The sequence below is a fragment of the Lactuca serriola genome, chromosome 5 (genome assembly GCF_051521515.1).
Source record: "Lactuca serriola cultivar US96UC23 chromosome 5, Lser_US96UC23_V15, whole genome shotgun sequence".
Taxonomy (NCBI): Eukaryota; Viridiplantae; Streptophyta; class Magnoliopsida; order Asterales; family Asteraceae; genus Lactuca; species Lactuca serriola.
Window position 1 is genome coordinate 75864231 of NC_136412.1, and position 21864 is coordinate 75886094.

Genomic DNA, 21864 nt, shown 5'->3' on the forward strand with positions numbered 1-21864 from the left:
ATGGATGAACCATCAAGTTGTTTTGTTTACAAGTCTGCATATGTTTATATTTGTTATATGACTTGTAATGTATTCGTTTATGCTTATTGGTCTGTATCGGAACATCACACCCTGAGTTTTGATTATAATGAAAATACATTTCTTTTATGAAATGCTTCGGTAAACATTGTTTTATCATGTTTTGTTTTTGGGAACAAATTCTGCAACTCTTTCAAATCAAAAGGATTTACTCTGAAAATATTTAAAAGCATAAATGAAAATCGGTCTTTTCTGGCCAAGATTTTGGGGATGTCACAAATGTATCATGGGTTCAGTTTTCCCCGTTTTCCGAAACGAATGACCCCTTTCCATGGTGAAACTTTTAACAACACTCGATCCCCGACCTGAAACTCTAAGGGCTTTTGCCATTTATCAGCGCATCTCTTTTGTCGGTCGCGCGAGGCTTGTAGTCGAGCTCTGATTTGAACTATCTTTTCTGTTGTTTCATGTATGATCTCCGGTCCCGTTAACGCCTTGTCCGATGCTAGTTCCTTTGCTAGCTGGGTGTCGCCCACCTCAGCCCAACACAACGGTGATCTACACTTACGTCCATATAACACTTCGAAAGGAGCGACTTTGATGCTCGAATGGTAACTGTTGTTATACGAGAATTCAACTAAGGGTAAGTGGGTATCCCAAGACTTCCCAAAGTCTATCACACATGCGCGAAGCATGTCTTCGAGCGTCTGGATGGATCGTTCACTTTGACCGTCCGTTTGTGGGTGATTAGCGGTGCTCATGTCGAGATGGGTTCCAAGTGCTTTCTGAAGTGATTGCCAAAAACATGAAGTGAATCTACTGTCTCTATCTGAGATGATAGACACTGGTACTCCCTGAAGCCTCACGATTTCTCGGATGTATATTCGTGTCAGTCTCTCTATCTTGTAGGATTCTTTTATTGGCAGGAAATGGGCGGATTTTGTCAGTCGGTCAACTATTACCCATATAGTGTCTAATCCATCTGACGTCTTGGGTAGCTTGGTCACAAATTCCATGGAAATCCCTTCCTATTTCCACTCGGGGATTACTGGTTGCTGTAATAACCCTGAGGGCTTCTGGTATTCCACCTTTACTTTGGCGCAAGTAACGCATTTGCTGACATATGTGGCAATTTCTGCCTTCATGTTAGGCCACCAATAATGTTGTTTAATATCCAAGTACATTTTGTCCAAACCTGGATGGATGGAGTATCGCGTCTTGTGAGCTTAATTCATGACTACTTCCCTAAATCCTCCGAGTTTAGGGACCCAAATACGGTTCATGAAATAGTATACTCCGTCCTCTTTTACCTCTAGATTCTTCTCCATTCCGCATAATGTTTCGCTTGCTCTGTGTTCCGTCTTCATGGCATCTGACTGGGCTACCCTGATTTGAGTGGTTAGGTGAGATTGGATGGTTATTGAGAGAGTTTTCACACGACGATTAGTGTACTCACTACTAGAAAACAGCCCTTTAATGACGCGCAAACAATGACACTCGCTAATAGAGGATGCGCATTTGTGCGTGCCCTAAAAAATAATGTCAGTTTTGCAAAATTTGAAGGATAGAGAACACGCATTTGTGCGTGCCCTAAAATTAGTGTCCAACAAAAAAAATTAAAAACATGGAGGGCACCTATCATAAAAAAGCGCGTCGTGTAAATGTGTCGCTTTATATTTTCTTTAAGGAAGGCGCGGTCTCTGATTTTTAATAGCCCATGGGGGGAAATGAAATACCAAAAAAATTAAACACCCCGCCTCTAAAATCCTCTACCAAAAAACCCTAATAGTCATTTAATCAGTTCGTCTTCCTCTACCTCTGCACTCAATCTCTCTCTCTCTCTCTCTCTCTCTCTCTCTCCCTCTCTCTCCTTTGGAATCAGATTCTTGAAAGATCGAAATGCTAATCGTAGCCCTAACTACGACATGTCTTACCAACCGTGATCTTCAAATCAAAACGAAAGCGACGACCACCACGACAATCGTCGGCTATACAACCCTTTCCAAGATCTTATAGAGTCCCCACACAAACCCTATATAAACTTTCCATATCTCCTAAATACCTCTTTCAAGAGGAATCCATCGCTCAACGACGTTCATGGGGCGAAAACCTGACATACTACACCGGCATCAGTTACCTCAGCAGCGCAGTAGTTGGCACCGAGAAAGGTTTAGTAGAGGGCGTGAAGGCTTTTGAGGCTAGAGACACCATGAAACTTAGGGTTAATCGGAATGAAATGCGTGGTGGCTGGATTAGCGACTGGAGCACTTTACAAGACGGCGGCAGGCCCTAGGTTGGCGGCTGTTGCAGGAGCTATTGGTGGAATAGCGGTGGGATTAGCTGTGACGGGGAAGCGGATTTTGAAGAGATACGTACCAATCCGAGCTCGATCTATATTCAATTTCATCTTACTACAAGTTTTGGTCTTTTGAGATCACCAAAGGTGATTCATCTGTAGTCTTTTACAATATTTTAGATGATTGACATAATTTGGCATGGAATGAAATGCGTGATTGTTTCTCTTCAGGCAGCAACAAGTTATTGGCCAATTGAAATGATGAGAAATGTGTTGTATTTTAAAATTCCATTTTTGCCCTCGGGAGTATATAATTAGATGCATCAATTGAAAACTGGAGGTGGGAAGATTTTATTTTCTTGTTCTAAAACTTTAGTCAGTTGGGGTGACCTGCCTGGGAAGGGTAAGTTGGGTAAGTGTTTTTGTGAGAATGGTGATGTGACCATTTTGCCCTTATTTGAGCATTGGATGTTTAGTTTTTCTTCTTTGAACAATTGATTCCTGAATTTGGTTTAGTTTATTACTAATTATTATTATGAAGAAACTGTTTCAGAGCTTAATTTGACACAGGCACTTGAAATGTGTGATTGTTTCTCTTCAGGCAGCAGCAAGTTATTGGCCAATTGAAATGATGAGAAATGTGTTGTATTTCAAAATTCCATTTTCGCCCTCGGGAGTATATAATCAGATGCATCAATTGAAAACTGGAGGTAGGAAGATTTTATTTTCTTGTTCTAAAACTTTAGTCAGTTGGGGTGACCTGCCTGGGAAGGGTAAGTTGGGTAAGTGTTTTTGTGAGAATGGTGATGTGACCATTTTGCCCTTATTTGAGCATTGGATGTTTAGTATTTCTTCTTTGGACAATTGATTCCTGAATTTGGTTTAGTTTATTACTAATTATTATTATGATGAAACTGTTTCAGAGCTTAATTTGACACAGGCACTTGGAATTTGTGTTGTATGTCTTAACAAAACTTGTTACCTTGATATGATGAAATTGTTAATTTTATGTATTTTATATTATATATTATTTACACTTTACACCCTTCATGCCATTCCATAGAGTTTAGATCATCGACTTACATGCCATTTTGAATCTAAGATTATGCTGATTGGTGTTTACACTTAGATCTCAACCACTTGCACTTTTTTTGTGTATTTGAGATCACTGCTTGCTGCCCTTTTGGGATTAAAAGCCTCCAAATCATTCTTTACTAAATTTACCGATCCAATTACACATGCCCCCATGGTATTCTTTGACTCTACTCCAGTTGGATGAATTCTACCCTTTTGGTAACATATTTACTATCTCCTGTCAGGTCTCATCTAATATGAGTGTAATTGATTTTGACATACCGTTTGCGTTTGTGTATTCGATTGCTGCTGGTATTGAATTACTTGCTATGATCTTCATTATGGCCTCAGTGAAATGGCAAGTTCTCATTGTAGCCATCTTTGGTATCGTGGCTTCAAAATACGTTCAGGTGAATACACATGCTATAGGAGCTGTTACTTAGACACTTTAATTATATGTTACTTAGACACTTTTAATTATATCGTGGTTTCTAGTGCTTTCAATGCACATGCTATAGGATCTGTTGCGGATGTTGCAGGTGTTGGTCTAAATGTCCATCTTTCAACAGTTCTTCCTGCTTTGCTCTCTGCCATGGGAGATGATGAGAAATAAATGTTTTATCAGACAACTAGACACGTGGCAGAAATCTAGAGCAAAGAACAACAAAATGGAAATGGAAAAGACTTTGAACCAATAGAGTTTAATGAGAACTCGGGATAGGAAGATTATCTAATTCTTTGTTTAAATATATGCAAGCTTATTGATTTTTCATACATTCTCACTGTCATTTATTTCTATTATTACAACATTATACTTTAGATCTTTTTTCTTAAGAAAGCAAATCTATTTATAAGCATTATCATGACATTCTACTTCCACATTCTATTATTACAACATTATACTTTAATTATTTCATCATTTTGCAGCTACCTTGAAGTTGTGGTATATTGTATTGGAAATGCTTAAACTTGATTGATGCTTTTCTTTGTTTCTTTTTTCACTCTCTTATCTATTTTATAATTCTTATTTCTTGGGTGGTGCTGATGTAGATATTTTCCTTATCTCTCTCTCTCTCTCTCTCTCTCTCAGGTTTCTAATAATAATAGTTGATGAACTTCCGGTCTTCAGCCTAAATAGAAAGTTGTCTTCTGCTGCCAGGTTATACTTTCTACCTGAAAATCTATTCTATTAGCTTTGTGTTTGGGTAGATTTTTCACTGTTACAATGTTGTAATCGGAATAAACGTAAGTACTATGTAGGATGTTGTAATAACCATATATCATGCAAAAAGATGTGAATGCCCTTGCATCTACATCATTGAAAATAGTTTCATTGGTGTCTCTAATATAAAAATGCCACTTCTTTGATCTTTGAATGTCCCATGAAAAAACTGTAACTTTAATTTTGGTATGCCTCACGAATATGTCCCAAACTCTAAAGTAAATTACACAATTGCCCCTAAGGTAAATTACCAAACTCTAAGGTAAATTACCAAATTGACCCTACTATTTTATTAAGGAATATGTGCTAGAAATGCCAACGTACTTTCATGTATTATAGCATCCTACTTTTTTTTAACACAGTGTATTTTAGAAAATGATAAATGCAAATAGTAGCAAAGCTAATAAAAAGTAATAAAAAAACCTACCTTACCTGTACAACTTCATCATTTGGGTTACCATACTTTGTAAGTTGTTCTTTAGGAAATATGTGTATGTTAGCAGCAGTAAGTCTTTGTCTTTGTATTTGTTGTCCAGTCAGGTAGCAGCAACAGGTATACAGGTGAAGTTGGTGAATCTGAAGGAGGAAGTGGAAGTGTAAGTGTTGAGATTATGGTTCCTCAAAGCTTGTTAGGCTCCATATATGGAGACAACAAGACCAACTTAGCTCATATAAAGCAGGTGAGTGAGTGAGTCCACTTGCTTTTTTTTTTTTTAATTTTAAATGAAAGTTGTATTTTGTTTTTAATTGGGAAAAGGGTTTTGAGTGCAGATATCAGGTGCACAGGTGGCGATACATGATTAGGCGGATGGAGGGCGAGTAGTATTGTCTGGAACATCAGATGAAACTCATACTGCACAGTGTCTGCTTCATGCCTTCATCCTTTCTGAGCAAAATCCCATTATTTGACTTCTTGTTTCTACTTCTTATTGTTATGCTTCTTGTGTATAAGTTCAATGGCAAATTCAGTACATTCTTGTGTATAAGTTCTATTAGAAGACAAACATATTTTTGAACCCTTTGAGATTTATCCATTTGTCTACTATTGGAATGATTATTTGTATGACATTAACTTTTGTGCAATGTATTATATTTTTTGTATATAGAATTTTATTTTCTATTTTGAGACATGAAATGCAAATTTAATTTGAAAATTAGTAAACCTATAAATAAATTTTTTTTTTAAAATTTAAAATTATGATACGCAAAAATGTGTGTCATCTTCATTTATGACATGACCTTTCTTAACAGCAGCTTCAATGATACGCATTGCGTGTCATAAATGCGCGTCGTCTATAGAGGACGCGCAAAAGCGCGTCGTCTCTCGTTATGACAGGGCCTTCCTTGACGCGTATTTGCGCGTCGTCTGAGCGTTTTACGACGCGCAATGAGCGTCGTAAAAGGCTGTTTTTCTAGTAGTGACTCTTTCCGGCTCAAGGCATCAGCTACGACGTTGGCCTTGCCTGGGTGGTACTTGATTTCACACTCGTAATCGTTTAATAGTTCAACCCATCTTCGTTGCCTCATATTCAGTTCTTTCTGATTCAAGATGTGCTGGAGACTCTTGTGGTCCGTGAAGATGGTGCACTTCGTACCATAAAGGTAATGCCTCCAAATCTTCAGAGCAAAGACCACTGCTCCCAATTCCAGATCATGGGTTGTATAATTCACTTCGTGTGTCTTTAGTTGGCGGGATGCGTAAGCTATCACTCTTCCATGCTGCATGAGAATGCAACCTAAACCCTGATTTGACGCGTCACAGTAGACCACGAAATCTTTCGTTCCCTCTGGTAGAGATAGTACCGGAGCACTGCAGAGTGCTTGCTTCAGAGTTCAGAATGCATCTTCTTGTTTGTCCGTCCATTTGAATGGTACGCCCTTTTGTGTAAGCGAGGTAAGTGGCTTGGCGATCTTAGAGAATTTTTGAATGAACCTCCTGTAGTAGCCTGCTAGGCCTAAGAATTGGCGAATTTATGTGGGTGTCGTTGGGACTGCCCATCCTTCAATGGCTTTAACCTTAGAAGGATCAACATGTATTCCTTCCCGACTAACAACATGACCTAGGAAGTTCACGCTACGGAGCTAGAACTCACACTTGGAGAGTTATGCGTATAGCTTCTCCGTCCACAGGGTTTCCAGGATTTGTCGGAGATGTTGGCCATGCTCTTCTTCGCTTCGGGAATAGACTAGAATGTCGTCAATGAAAACGATAACAAAGTTGTCGAGGAATGGTTGACAGATTCAGTTCATCAGGTCCATAAATGCGGCAGGGGCATTCGTTAGACTGAAGGGCATTACGACAAATTCATAATGTCCGTAACGAGTTCGAAAAGCAGTTTTGGGAATATCCTCTTCCCGGACCTTGAGTTGATGGTACCCGGATTGTAGATCTATCTTAGAGAAGTAACTAGCTCCTTGGAGCTGGTCAAATAGATCGTCGATTCGTGGGAGTGGATAGCGATTTTTGACAGTGAGTTTGTTTAGCTCCCTGTAATCGACGCACATTCTAAAAGATCCGTCCTTCTTTTTGACAAAGAGGACCGGAGCTTCCCACGGCGAGTAGCTGGGTCGGATGAATCCTTTGCCCAGGAGTTCGCTGAGTTGGCTGGACAATTCCTGCATCTCAGCAGGAGCTAGTCGGTAAGGCGATTTAGCGAGAGGAGTTGCTCCTGGAACGAGATCAATTCGGAACTCAACTTGTCTCTCTGGGGGTACTCCAGGAATATCTTCAGGAAATACGTCTGGGAATTCACGTGCTACTAGAATGTCTTGAATGCTAACCTCTTCCTTGGTTTTATCCACTATGTGAGACAGGAACGTCAAATCGTTCTTTCGCAAATGCTTCTGTGCCTGGATGCACGAGATGAGGAGAAGGTTCATGCTAGGTTTGTCTCCATAAATAACTAGGGTTTCGTGATTGGGAAGGTGAAGGCGAATGGCCTTCTCGTGACACATAATTTCAGCATGGTGGGGGCTTAACCAGTCCATGCCAATAATCACATCGAAACTCCTAATGGAAACAAGCATTAAGTCTATTCGAAAGACGTGTTGATTTAGGGTTAGGGTACATCCGATGTAGATTTCCCCAGTGGATTCGGTTTTCCCATTGGCCATTTCCACCATAAAGGTTTCATTGAGCTTCTGGGGTTGTTGTTTTAACAAATGATTAAACTTATTGCTCACAAAACTTCGCTCCGCTCCGGTGTCAAATAGGATGCATGCATAAGTGCGGTTTAGGGGAAACGTACCGATAACAACAGCGGGATCCTGAATCGCTTGCCCCTGACCCATGGTCATCACCCTTCCTGTTCCTCCATTTCCGGGATTGTTGTTGTTAGGGAAATTTCGACGGAAATGCCCAGTCCTTCCACATCCATAGCAGGTGTGGCTAGGTCCTGCATTGTTGTCGCCGGTGTTGGTGATGTTGTTGTGGTTATTGTTGTTGTTGCTTCCCTGTTGTTGATTCCGAGGGGGGGTAAGTCCTGCAGTACTTTGTCGTGTGCCCCTTCCGATTGCAAGTGGTGCACTGCATCTCCCTGCATTCTCCATTGTGATGGAGACCGCACTTGTTGCACTTGGGAAGATTACCGGAATAAGGTCTAGGAGCACTCGGAGCAGCTGAGGCTGGAGCATGTGGTGTGGACCGAACTTGCGCGGTTGCAGCATTAACCGCCACTGTTTGTTGCTTCTTGGAAGATTCGGAGCCTTGACGCCCCTTTCTCTTGTTGTTCTTCCCCTTCTTGCTATCATTTTCCTTCTTAGCTTCAGTCTCCGCTGGCTTCTCACCCTTCTTGTTGTTGTGGTCATACAGCTTCTTGGCCAATCTCTTAGCACTGTCGAAAGTTTCGGGATTTGCAGCTATCACGTTTCCTTGGATCGGGGAGGTTAGTCCCCAAATGAATCGCTCGATCTTCTTTCCTTCTGAGGTGATCATGCCAGGGCATAACAGAGACAGTTCGCTAAACCTTGATATGTAGGCATCTATATCAGCATTCCGGACAGTGAGATTCCACAGCTCTTGTTCCATTTTCTGAATTTCACCATGAGGGCAGTATTCAGCCGTCAGCATTTCTTTCATTTCTGCCCATGACATGGAATTGGCTACGGGGAGTGTCATGGCTTCCACGTCTCCGTTCCACCAAGTGAGCGCTTGGTCAACGAAAGTGCATGCGGCAAACTTCACCTTCATCTCTTCAAGGCAATCGCATATCTCGAACATCGATTCCACCTTCTCGATCCATCGTTTCAGGGTGATCATTCCTCCAGTGCCGTTGACGGTTCGTGGTTTGGCGTTGGTGAAGTCCTTGTAGGAGCATGTTTTGGTAGGTCCTTGATTCAACCCATTGTTTGAGCTTCCAGCACCTGGTCCGTTGGCTCCTCCATTGTTCCCTTGGTTAATTTGGGCCATGGCCGCGGTGACCACAGCCGACACTGCTGCCTGAAAGGCATCATAGTTGAATTCGGGAGGGTTTGGCTCAGGGTTTCTGTGGGTGGGTCGTCGAGGCATCTTTCTGCCAAGGAACAGAAAGATGTTGAGTATCCGTGCTTTTTGTGAGAGCGTGATCCTATGAGCTAGGTGTAAGGCACTAACTTAGGTACTTTCACAATTTGGCACACAGTCATGGATTCGTACACATAGCAGATTACAACATCAAAGTAAAACACATAAAATTTTACTAATATTATCCGCATTTGATACATGAAAATTTTGCTCGAAAGAGCATACATAAGTGATATTAGTTCGACAACATAACGGCTCTATGAGTAGTGTAGTCACTTAAACATAGAGTTGGGGTACATAACATAGATCCTGATGACATAGTACTAAAAACGATTACGACTATCCCTAGTCGTGGCGGGTTATATGTATCAGGTAGTAGAACAGGTCCTATTAGTAAGGAGGATGACGACGCTCAATTGCCGAGGTGACGCACCAGAAGTTCAGCCAGTTCATCTGCCTCTTAGGTGATTTCCTCCACTTTTTGCTCGGCTCACATAGCCCTTGCCTTGGTCATGATGAGTTGAAGCTTCAGACTGATAACTGCCTCCTCGAGGGCACGTAGGTAGTCCGTATCCACCCCTTGAAACATGCGGAATTTTGGCGGAACTTCCAACTGGTGAGGTCCACTACACGCCTCCACTATGCCCTTTTCCTTGCTTGGCTCCTGGTCCAACTCATCATAGTCGAAATCAACCATCACGTATTCGTCCTATTCCCCTTCCGGTCCATTGGCGCGCTCCTTTCCTTGATCTAACCCTGGCTCATCCTTGATCTTTTCATGGGCTACTAGGACCTGATGTGACTGAATGCCCTGCTGCTCTCCTTCCATGAAGGATGGGAGAAGGTATACGAATAAACTATCACTATCCTATGACTCTACAACTATTGTATAGACTAAACGGATGTTCTCTTCTTGGTGATAAAGGGGTATGTTTTTAGGTTCCCTAGCTATCACGGTCTCCTCAGGATGTGTGATAGTTATACCTGGGAGGGAATGTAGTTGATCAGGCTACATCCACTCCTTGATATGACTAGAACAGTTCTGGCTTAACCGAGATACTAGCATTATCTTGTCTGGTTCGGTATTATGTTCTTGTTCCTAATACAAGCAAGGGTGTTTTTATTGTTATGTTTTACTTGTTTTGTTCAGAGTTGTGTTAGTCCCTCTTTTGGTTTATAGTTGCATATCAATGTGTGGTTAGATATGCTAGTTCACTATAAACAGAGCTCTGATACCAACCTGTCACACCCCCGAACCAGACGGCGGAAACCGTTTGATATTGTTTACACTCAGTACATTGTTTCAAACATTACAATTCCATAACAAAAACCGTTCGATAATAAATCTAAGCAAAACACCATGACATCACTTGGTACTTATTCTTCGGTTTACCTGTTACCTGAGAATACAAGTTATTTTGGAAAAACGTCAACATATGAAATGTTGGTGAGTTCATAAGTAATATTATGGAAAATGATTTTTGTGAAGTTTGAAAATCCCAAAAATCTGATTCTGAAAAGAGTATTGTTTATAAAAAGTGTGAAGATCCGTAAGTATGCTTGTCGATTTTTGTAAACATGTATAATTGTTGAACTTTGTATACATCACATAGGTAAAAGTGTTGAACTCCCCGGGGAAAACCCGATGTTTTCCCAATACATAAAATTACATGTCTTGTTTATTGTTATATGGATACAACGATTGTTTTTGATTAACCAGGTGACATTGGATTAATTATGGGTTGTGAGTTGTTATAATCACGCATTAATGAAAATGACTAGTTTATAACTACCAATTACAAACGATCCTTTAGGCTTCGTCCGTACTACTCACTTAATCCAACCACCCCGACTTCTCTTGATTTACGCCACGAATCCGTTTACTCGATTTCTCATAGCCCCATAACCGAGGAGAAAGGAGGGTACGAAGCCCCCTTTAATTCCATAAGTTGTTCAAGGCTATCGGGAATGCGAAAGGCGCTTGGCCGGACTCACATTTGACTTCTCGACTTCATTAGCAGTACTAATGGACCCTTGGGGCCCAACAGCACAATAGAGCTATTGAAAGTCCTTTTACATGGAATTAGGTCATAGAAGGCCCATTAACATGTAAGCGCGTTCCCTTCGGGCCCAAAGATCACGTTATTGGGCTAGAAAGGCCCAACAAGCACGATTTGAAACTTTCAAGCCCAAAGATTGAATATTGACTCCTCGTAGATTTGCATGTTTATTGAAGTACTACGGTTTATTGATTTTTGTTTTGTTATTGATTCGAGACCGAATCAATTCGTTTGGTAACGATATTGGTGTTGAAAGTGTATTTGTTATTACGTTTTGCCGGTAGTCGTGGGTCTCGTGTTTTGTCTGAAGGGATTTATTTGTTTAAAAGTAAGATTTTTACCTTTTCACGACCCTTCTTTTATAAAATTAGCACTTTTAGTCCTTTATATAAAAGGATTTCCATTTTAGTCCTTAAACTATTTTTCTTGACACTTTAGTATCATAACTTGTTGAAAAGACATTTTTAGCCCAAAATTACTTTGTAAATAGCTTAAGTCCTTCCAGAATGAAGTTTCTCGGTTAGAACCCCCATTTTTGCAACTTTTACAATTTTGGCCCAAAATAGAAAATTTTTACATTTTTGATCCTTTTGAGTTTGAAAAACATTTTTGACCTTTGAAATGGTTTTGATACACTTCAAATCCCCTTTTTTACATAAAAATTCTTTTTCAACCCCTCAAACTTAAAAATCTCGCATATTGAGGCTTATTGGGTCGAAAAGCCCAAGTTTAGCCCATTAAGTGCAAAATTTCATTTTAAGTCCTTCAAAAATGTTTTGTTTCAGAAAAATTATTATAGAAACTGTTTGGACTCTTTTGACCCTCCAGAAACTATAATTTGTCGGTTTGGGCCCTTAGTTTTGCATTTTTGACAATTTAAGCCCAAAAATGGGTTTTGTGTTCAAGTATGTTCATCCTAACCATATGAGTTATTTTTCTTGACTTGATTAGGGTAAAATAGTTTAATTTATGTTTATTTACTTCCCTATGTTTTAGATCTCGATTTTTATATACTTTTTGGATAACATATTCATCACAACACATGATATCACACACAAACATGCATCAATCACACATAGCATACATTTACACATAGATCTACACATTTACTTGTATTCTCCCCCATAAAAACTCATAAAAACCGAAAGAAAGGGGTATGAAGCTCACCTTGGGTGTGGTTTCGGTTTTAGAAGGAAAAGATGAGAAGAATTCGATCCTAGCAACCTTTCTTGGAAGATCTCGAACTTGGATGCTTCTAAGGTGCTAGATCATAAGCTTGAATGAATTAAGAGATGATTCTTGAATGAAATGAAATAGCTAGCTTATGGATCTAAGCAATATCTTACCTTAGATGATGATTTTTATGAAAGAAATCCCTTGAACACCTCTTAGATCTCGAAAATATGGAGAAGAAATGAGAGAGTTTCTTGAGAGAATTGTGAGTGACATGTGTGTGTGTGTGTGTGCTTGGATTCGGCCGAGAGCAAGAGAGAGAGGAGAGAAGAGAGGTTGTGAAGTGATTTGCATGAAAACATGAGATGGTGCATGGGAATCCTATGGGCAAATGTGAGGTGGCATGGGAAAGTCAACTTTTCATTCTTTGGGTTGGGCTTGGGCCGAGAATTGGAGAGGGAAAAAGAAAAGGATTGGGCCTTGTATGCTTAAGCCTTTTTCATTGTTATGTTAAGTGATGTTTGGTCCAAATAAATATAAATGTGATTTTTATGACCTATTAGGGCTAAATTAGGTTAATTATGGCCCAATATGGTTCATTTAATAATTTATTTCATTCTAGGCCCAATATGGCCCAAAATATTGAAATAAATGGAAGTGGGTCCAATTAGAGCTCATTTAAGAGTTCTAAGCCCAAGATAGTCAAATTGGAAGCTTATTGGTCCATTGGGCCCAATAAGGAAGTCCTAGTCCAAAATAGACTTAAACAAGAACTTCTAGGGTTTCCAATTGCTTATTGACTACTTGAAATGCTTGTATGAGGTGTTTGATTGATATTCTGTTGTCATAGAGTAAGCATCATACATGCTCTCATGTCTTTGATTCATAATTTAGTTTAAGTGTTGTAGTTACAAGGCACAAAAATTTCTAGTTGTGACATAGCCCACTGCCATGGGAACCCCCGCATGGTCTTAATCCGGAAAGCCAAGGAAACCCCCTCATAATCTTATATCCAACTGCCTCGGGAACCCCCCGGGGTCTTCCACACAAATATCATATCAAGATAACACATAATCAATTAACAGTACACATATACAAAACCCTATAAGGCATACATACAACATATAAAGGTGTCATGGAAACTCTCCATGGTCTTACACTGGATGTCATGGGAACCCCCACATGGTGTTAGATCACTGCCATGGGAGCCCCCACATGGTCTTAGCCTGGAATACCTTGGGAACCCCTACATGACCTTATATCCAACTTCCTCGGGAACACCCCCCCCCTCGGGAGTCTTCCATGTAAGTATCACAAAGACAACTAGCATACCAAATACCATGCAATCAACTAGCATACCGCATATAACTATTTTCCATGGAAACCCCCACATGGTCTTCACATAAATGCATACGGTATCGATAACACATTCACAATAATCATCAAAACTGACTAAATGGGCTAGACTTGGTGCCTTCGACCCATTGGTATGGTGAGGAAACTCACCTCGAATGCAGATGCTTCCCGAATGAAATCCTTAGTTGTTGCCCTAACCACTTCCCGAGCTGTCAATACCAATCAATATACCCAATTAACAATTGGGTTCCATGTTATAATCCTCAATCCATACAAGGGGTAAAATGACCATTCTACCCGTGGCCCAGTATGATCCAAACTGAGGCCCAAGCCCAACATTATGATGTCCATCAATGGCTTAATTTTCCAAATTGGGCCCCAAATCCTCACGACCTTACTCTAATCCTATAATCTCCATTATAATTTGGTTACCTCCGAGCACCCCTTGGAACTAATTTGCCCAAAATCAAGTTCAAGGTCAAAGTCAACGATCAGGATCAACAGTCCATGTTGACCCAACTCATCGAGTGCATCTAGCAACTCGTCGAGTTCCTCCAAAGTTTATCAACTCGCCGAGTCACTTGAGTAACTCGTCGAGTTCCTTAATGTCCAAGGGCCGAAAACTCTAAACTGAAATCTCTTGACTGATATCTGCTCACCGAAATCACTCAGAATCCCTAAAACAGGAAAACCCTACCCAACTCGTCGAGTTGGCTAAGCAACTCGTCGAGTCCCTTCAGTCTTTTTTGTGTTTAGTCCTTTCCAGTGGAATCCAAGGCTCCAATCACAAATCCAACCCCTTATGGTGTAGTTACCACGTAAAGTTGCAAACTTTATGTGCATGCAAGGCATCAGAGGCTAAAAACACTTAATCAAAGCTTGTGAAGGGACTTAGAGCATGAATGAGGTCCAAGACTTGATAAAGTCGGCAACTTTAAGTCCCCAAAAGGACTGAGATGTCCAGATCTAAAGCCATATATTTATATCATGCTCAAAACCAAGAATGGTAGCAAACTAGGCTAATGATGGCCATAAACTTTCATATAAGAATATCTAAGCAATGGAAGGTAAAGGTTTCGACTTTATACCTTAAAATGGTTGCCACACTAGAGGGAATCCCGGATCTACTACCTTCCACTTAATCCAACCTCTTCAATCTTCAAGTTCCTTCCAAAAGAGCACCAAGAATCACTTTCCAAGCTCACATACACACAAATGGGAGATGAGACAAGATTTAGGGTTTCTCTGGACAAGGGGGTGACAAGGGTGGATATAAGTGAGGTTTAAGGCCTTTAAATAGGGTACAAAGCCTGAAAATAGGGTTTCCCTTTCCAGCTCCTACTCGTCGAGTTGGTGCCTTCTAACTCGTCGAGTAGGTCCTTCATCCTGCGTCCAGTATGATCTCTACTCGACGAGTTAGAGCTCCCCAACTCATCGAGTCCCAGCCTAAAACTCTAAAAATGTTGAAAACTGACCAATACTTAAACCAAGCGTTATAGTCTATTTCACCCCCCTTCGATCTCTTTCAACCGGTACTAGGTATATTTCACCCCTTTTGGTCTCTTTCAATCAATATCGGGTCTATTTCACCCGTTATAGCTAGCGTACAATCATAACAACAATAGTCACAAAGGCAACATGCATATACAGGCATAACATGCATTTTTTTACAAAGACAACTATCATCTTATAAATATAATTCAGTGTGTCAACATTGGTGCCTTCTACCTACGAGTACAGTGAAGAGACTCGCATCAGTTTGAAGATAACAAATCGCACTCGGCTGATGAATCGAAAATCCCCACGCTAAAACACCAATAATATAACCTTAATTAGTAATTAGGTCATTAACCCAAACCAAGGGTCCAAATTCTAAATCCTGTATCCTAGGGTAAAAAGGTTGCTTTACCCCTCCCTTAATGGGCCTAACATATCATGGTCCAATTCCAAACTAGCCTAAAGTCCAAAAAGACACTCAATGCCCAATATAAGCCCAAATCCACAAAAATCCCAACTCAACAAGACTTGTGGCCCAACAAGAGCCCAAAACCTAAAGTCCAAAAGTGGCCCAAAATAAAAGGAAGCTCACTACTGTAACACTCTAAATTTTCAAAAAAAAAATCATTTTTTAAATCACATAAAATTAGTATCACATTTTCTCAAAATCACAATGTATCAAATATCAAAAACACGATTTAACAAAACAACTGATAATATCCCAGAATCCTTGACATAGTCTCAAACATGCGTGTACAATCAAACCGAAACCTTCCTGCAATCCTAAGAAGTACCTGAAACACATAACTAACAACACACTAAGCACGAAGCTTAGTGAGTTCCCCCAAAATACCACATACACAAATAATAAGTCTTTCATGGCTATAACTCAGCATGGGCTGTAACGACGTAAATTTTCAACCAATTTTTTTTTCATTTTAAAAATACATAAAACTCATATATTATATTTCATGAAAATCATAAGTGTCTCAATGTCAACATAAAATCTCAACAAAAGTCAAATCCCAGAATCCTCAACGTCATCCCGAACAGGTGTGTACAATCATGCCAGTGCCTTCCTGTGATCCTTTGGGATACCTGAAACACATAACACATAACACGGTAAGCACGAAAATTAGTGAGTTCCCCAAAATACCACATAGAACATATTAGCCACTCGGGGCTATAACTCTGTAAGACCCTACAGTCAATGTGTCTCACTAGGACCCTCCAGTCCCACAACTCTGATGGACCCTCTGGTCCTAACTCTGTGGGCCCTTCGGTCCTAACTCTGTGGACCCTTCGGTCCTTACTCTCTAAAATCTAAATAACACATAGCATAAATCACACAGACATAATGCAGTAATATCACAGTACTCAAATAAACACTAAGACCCTCTGGTCACACATAGATACCACTCTAGGTAAAGTAGAGTGAGAAGACTCACCTTGGAGCAAGCAAGCTAATACTGATGGGTTTTGGCTATAAGAACATCCTATGTGCTCATACAAACCCTAATGCTTGGATCTAGGTTTCTCTATTGTACATGCAATTTATCCAAGGCTATAAACCCTAGATCTAGAATATGATACTCAATATAACATATAAATTAGGGTTTAGATCATACCTTGATTGTTATGTAGCAATAACAATCTCAATTCCTTCTTGTATTGACTTTAGAAAGCTTAGAGTCACAAATGTCACTCCTCTAATGGTTGACAAACACCAAGAGCAAGAGGATGAAGAAGAGAAGAGAAGGAGGCTGCCCAAAACGTGTGGAAACCCTAAGGATCTTGTTCACCACATTTTTGGGGCATAAGGGCTCTATATATAGTGAGGCTATTAGGGTTATCTAACAAGGAAACCCTAATTTGGATGCTTAGGCCCTAAGCAACCCATGGACTCCTTTCCTTAAAGGCCTTGGACGATTTCTAATGGGTTTCCCCATAGAATTCGTCCATCCTTATAATATAAGGCAATCCATGGCCCAATTGCAATTATCTTATAATTACAATTCTAGTCCCTTAAGTTTAATTAATCTCTTTTAGTCACAAACTTAATTCTTATTAATTCTTGACTAATATTAATTAAACAATATGATTTCTCCTTTATATTATTCTCATAATATATTAATAAATCATATTTAATCCTTTGTCTCCATAATTCATCCTATTAAGTTGCTTTGGTGAAGGCAACCCAAAAGGACCATGCACCATCGGGTCAAGTACATAACAAAATAGTTATGGACTTAGACACTAATCCAACAGTCTCCCACTTGGATAAGTCTAATAACTATTATGTGTATGACTTCAGATCCTGATCTGCAATCGTAGCTTTCCAAAGCCACTGTCAACTCTGATCTTATCAGATATGTGTGTCCTTTAGATAAGGGATCATATATTCCTCCATTCTGGATATTGTATGAGACATGGTTTCTAATCATTCTCTATGTACTATTTCTCGACTTCTGATTTATGACGACTGACTAATTGAACAAATCAAATTAGCCCTAGCCCGACCGAGCATTTACGTTTGTCATCACTAAATCATAGAGGGCCCCAAAGATATTGCTTTTATCCTACTTTGGATAAAAGGAACAGATAAACTTTGATTCAATGCTCGCTTGCACTCACTCACCGAATCACACACAACAATATGTTTTATGACACAAAGTTACTGGTGCATTTACATATTATCAATGTGCAACCGATTTGCAAGATACAACTCACACATCTCGGTTTCAAGAATATAAGATGTTATCGTCTCACCAATCACTCATGATACAATTCATGGAGTGATCCAAGTGAGCGTGGGTTTAATCCAATGCTCAAATCACATTCATAAGCACTCCTGAACGTTGCAACAAACATTTTCTTATGTCTAATACTCTTTAGACAATCCACACACCAATTCACGACAGTCTTTATTCATACCTACTTCCAACATATGAACGACTGTGGCCCGTTCGAATAATTTGACTGTTCTAAACCAATTAAATTATTCAGGAAGTCAAAACATGCAAAGTGAAACACAAGGATAATACTAATCCCATATGGCCTCAAACCTTTGAGTATAAATAAAACACCCTTTATTTATCATCATATCGATTACTCATAATTTGTTGTTTCGGGTAATCAACTTCTTACTTGAATTATTACTACACTTGTCCTATGCTCCTAGCATGCACACAATGTTTACCTATGGTTCTTACTTTGTGAAATAGATCAAATGAACACATTTCTAATCATACTCATTTCACAACTCCCAATCCTTTTCACAAGTGAAAGAATATCAAATTCTTGCCACTTATGGAATATGCTAGATTTTAACATTTTATGCAACGATCCTTTTGTAATGTCACTGCACTAAAGTCACAATGACTATTGCCAATGAAATTACAAAGTCCTCTATCGGAGATTGTTACAATACAACTCCTTTGATATGATGTCTCTCACTCAAAGTACATTCCTTTGAACATCCTTTTGCATAAAATTTCTAATCTAGACATTGATTCTCAATATCCAACTCCCAATATGGAAACCTTTCCATACTTACCATATGACAACTCATTCTCAATAGAATCTTATCTATTCATAATAATGTTGATATGGTTCATCCAATATCATGCTTCCAACTACTCACAAGCGACCAATCCTCGGCGAACTTTGGATTATCCTTTGATAGTTGTTTAATTATCTTAGTCAAAACCGGTTCTTGTCCTTTTTCCCTCTAAATGCGCTAGACATTTGGAAAATTTTAGAATGGTCAAATATTATAGTATTTGCAATCGATCCTATACCCGAAGCGTATGGGACACGATGCATAATGTCTTACATAAAGATTTGATACTTTATCAATCTTCTGCTGTAATATTTTATGTGCTACGTTCTCAAAATTCGAGCTATGAAGAGGAATGCCGTAATCATAATCGAAATTTGAGAACACACTATGTATCCTTGACTAAATTTATTAGCATTCCACAACCTAAGCCTTTAGATTTGAAATGAAGCATAATATTCTCTCCCTTAATTATAGCAAAACAACTTTACAACCCTTACGACTTTGCAAGGTGTAACTCTTGTTTTTTCTATAATTAATATTGCTAACTCGCAATACTTTCCTTAATAATCATGCAATCATAACATTTATGCTCCCACTATCATGATGATTGTTATAAACATAACACTTATGCTCCCACTAGCTTTGATATGTATTCAGAAACCAGCTTAACTTCCAGAAAAACAATACTTATTGAATTTCTTAAGTTCATGTTTCTAATAATTAATGCTTTGATAATCCTTTATCTAAGCTTACACACCTTTCCCTTAGATAGCTCATATGTGTGTCTAAACAATTCAGACTAATTGCCAAATCTCACAATTAGAATCATGGAAAGGGATACAGTAACCATAATCGAATTCGAGAATACAATTTTCACAATCACTATCTTTTTAAAATCTTTCTTAGTGAAAGCATTTCCTCACAGTCATTTTCATGAAGGAGGGAATCTTATGACACTTAGATTTTAATGGTGTATGTGTTCCTATCCATGTGAATTTGTCAAAACCAAAGTTTACGACAAATTCAAACTCATATGGACGGAACTTTCTTAATCTTGATTTCTTGCCTTATGGTAACACAGCTGCCCACCATGTCTTCCAAGTAGTTAAGCAGCTCACCCTTTCCTATCAATGTACTTTCAATTGATCAAGGTGCTTGCCTTTTATGCGTTCAATGAGAACTCATAGAACTCTCATGCATAATTAACTTAATTGGAACGGCACAGAAACAAAATAGTGTCAACACGATAGGTGTAAACCCCAACTCGTGTGCTAGTGATGATCGATAAGGTCTATTTTGATTTGTTCTTGAAACCTTTCAAGACCATTAAGACTCCCACTGACTCCTCGACATATAAGATTTTCTTTTCAATAAACATTTCTTGACAAACAAATATTCAAGAGTTAGTGTAGTTTTATCAAAACACTTCATAAATTGGTCCTAGTTGGTCTTTGTCTTATCCAAGACATCACAACTTTCCACATTTGATGAATGTTATAAACCTTTTTAATACTTGTCACTCATTGTCATAATCTTAACTCTAAGACTTGTTTTGGAACGAAGTATGAGTGACTTCTTGATTTAACCATTTCTTCAATTCTTGATTCCTCTTCTTAGACATACAATTGTACTAACACTCACTTAGAGGATCAATTGAGATATGGTTCTTAATCATTAAGACCTATCATAAAGCATAAAAGGTACTCTCCCTTCTTCTTAGAATGGAGAAACTTTTATCTTTCTGCCTACTTGATTCTTCTTATTCGTTCTGCTATTGATTTAAACTTTTTCAATCAATTCAGAATTACACTTAATGTTATAAGTATAATCATATTTACTAAACCTTTAGTAAATTATGAATATCTTTGTTACTCTTATGGTGGACTTGACCAACACGCAACTTTGTGTACTCGATCTCCTAGTTCTTCACACTTTGTCAATGAATTAGTCTAATTTCCAAATATGAAATTTCTCATTCATCGTGCTACCAAGTTGCACGATTCCAAGTTTCTGTCCAATTGAAACTTGGGCGATGAGAAACTCTCCCTATTTGGAAAATTCTTGACATTTCCACAAATAATATAATTAAGAATCAAATCCATTATTGCTAATAATAGAAACTTTCAAACATCAATTTTTCATACACGCCATTGCAAGGATAAATAAATGATATAAAATCAAAATTTATTTTATTGCGGAAAAATTTGTCCTTACAATGCAATTCATTGAAAAACTATGCTAATACATATCTCTTAGCAATCTTATTCTAACTCTAAGTAGTAGCTCAAGAATCTAATCTTCAAGTAATGCGATCAAAATCCATTTCTTCACGGTTAGATTCTGCTCACTTCTTCCCTCAAGCTTCCTCTCTTTTCTTTGATCCTACAAAACATCAATTGTAATCTTATCACATTATGTATTAAGAATCTAGAATAGGAGCTTAAAAGAGTTAGTCAATGGATTTTACCTAAAGCAGAGCCATACGTTTTGAGTCTCCCATCTCTTAGATCTCTTAGGTAAATAGGGCAGCTTCGTCTCCAATGCCCCTTCTCTTGGCAACAAAAGCAAGTTGACTCTTTTGGAACAGGACATGGAACTACTTCAGACATTGCCTTTCTCTTATGATCAAACTTTTTGATCATAGCATGTCTTTCGTTGCCGTTGTCTATATCCACAGAGGTCTTGAAGGCAGATTCACCAATCAACTTTGTTTTTCTATTGCGCCAAACCATTGCTGATTCAGCAGCAATAAGCATATATGTGAGATCTATAAGGGCCACATCGCAGTTCATCATATAGTACTCTCTAACGAACTCACTATACGAGTTAGGAAGTGACTGAAGAACCCAGTCAACAGCCATCTCCTCACAGACAACGGATCCCAACATTCTTAACCTATCAATGTGTGATTTCCTCCCTCGGACGCGTGCACACACTGACTTTGGTTCTTTATGTTTACTTGCCAAAACGGCTTGAGTGAGCTTGAACTTTTCAAGCCTTCGAAATTGTGGGTTAGGGAGAATAATTGGTGGAGGTGGAGGAAGTGAAGCATGATCTCTTGTTCCTGATCGAATCGTGGAATATCATCTTCATGCGGAAAGCTTG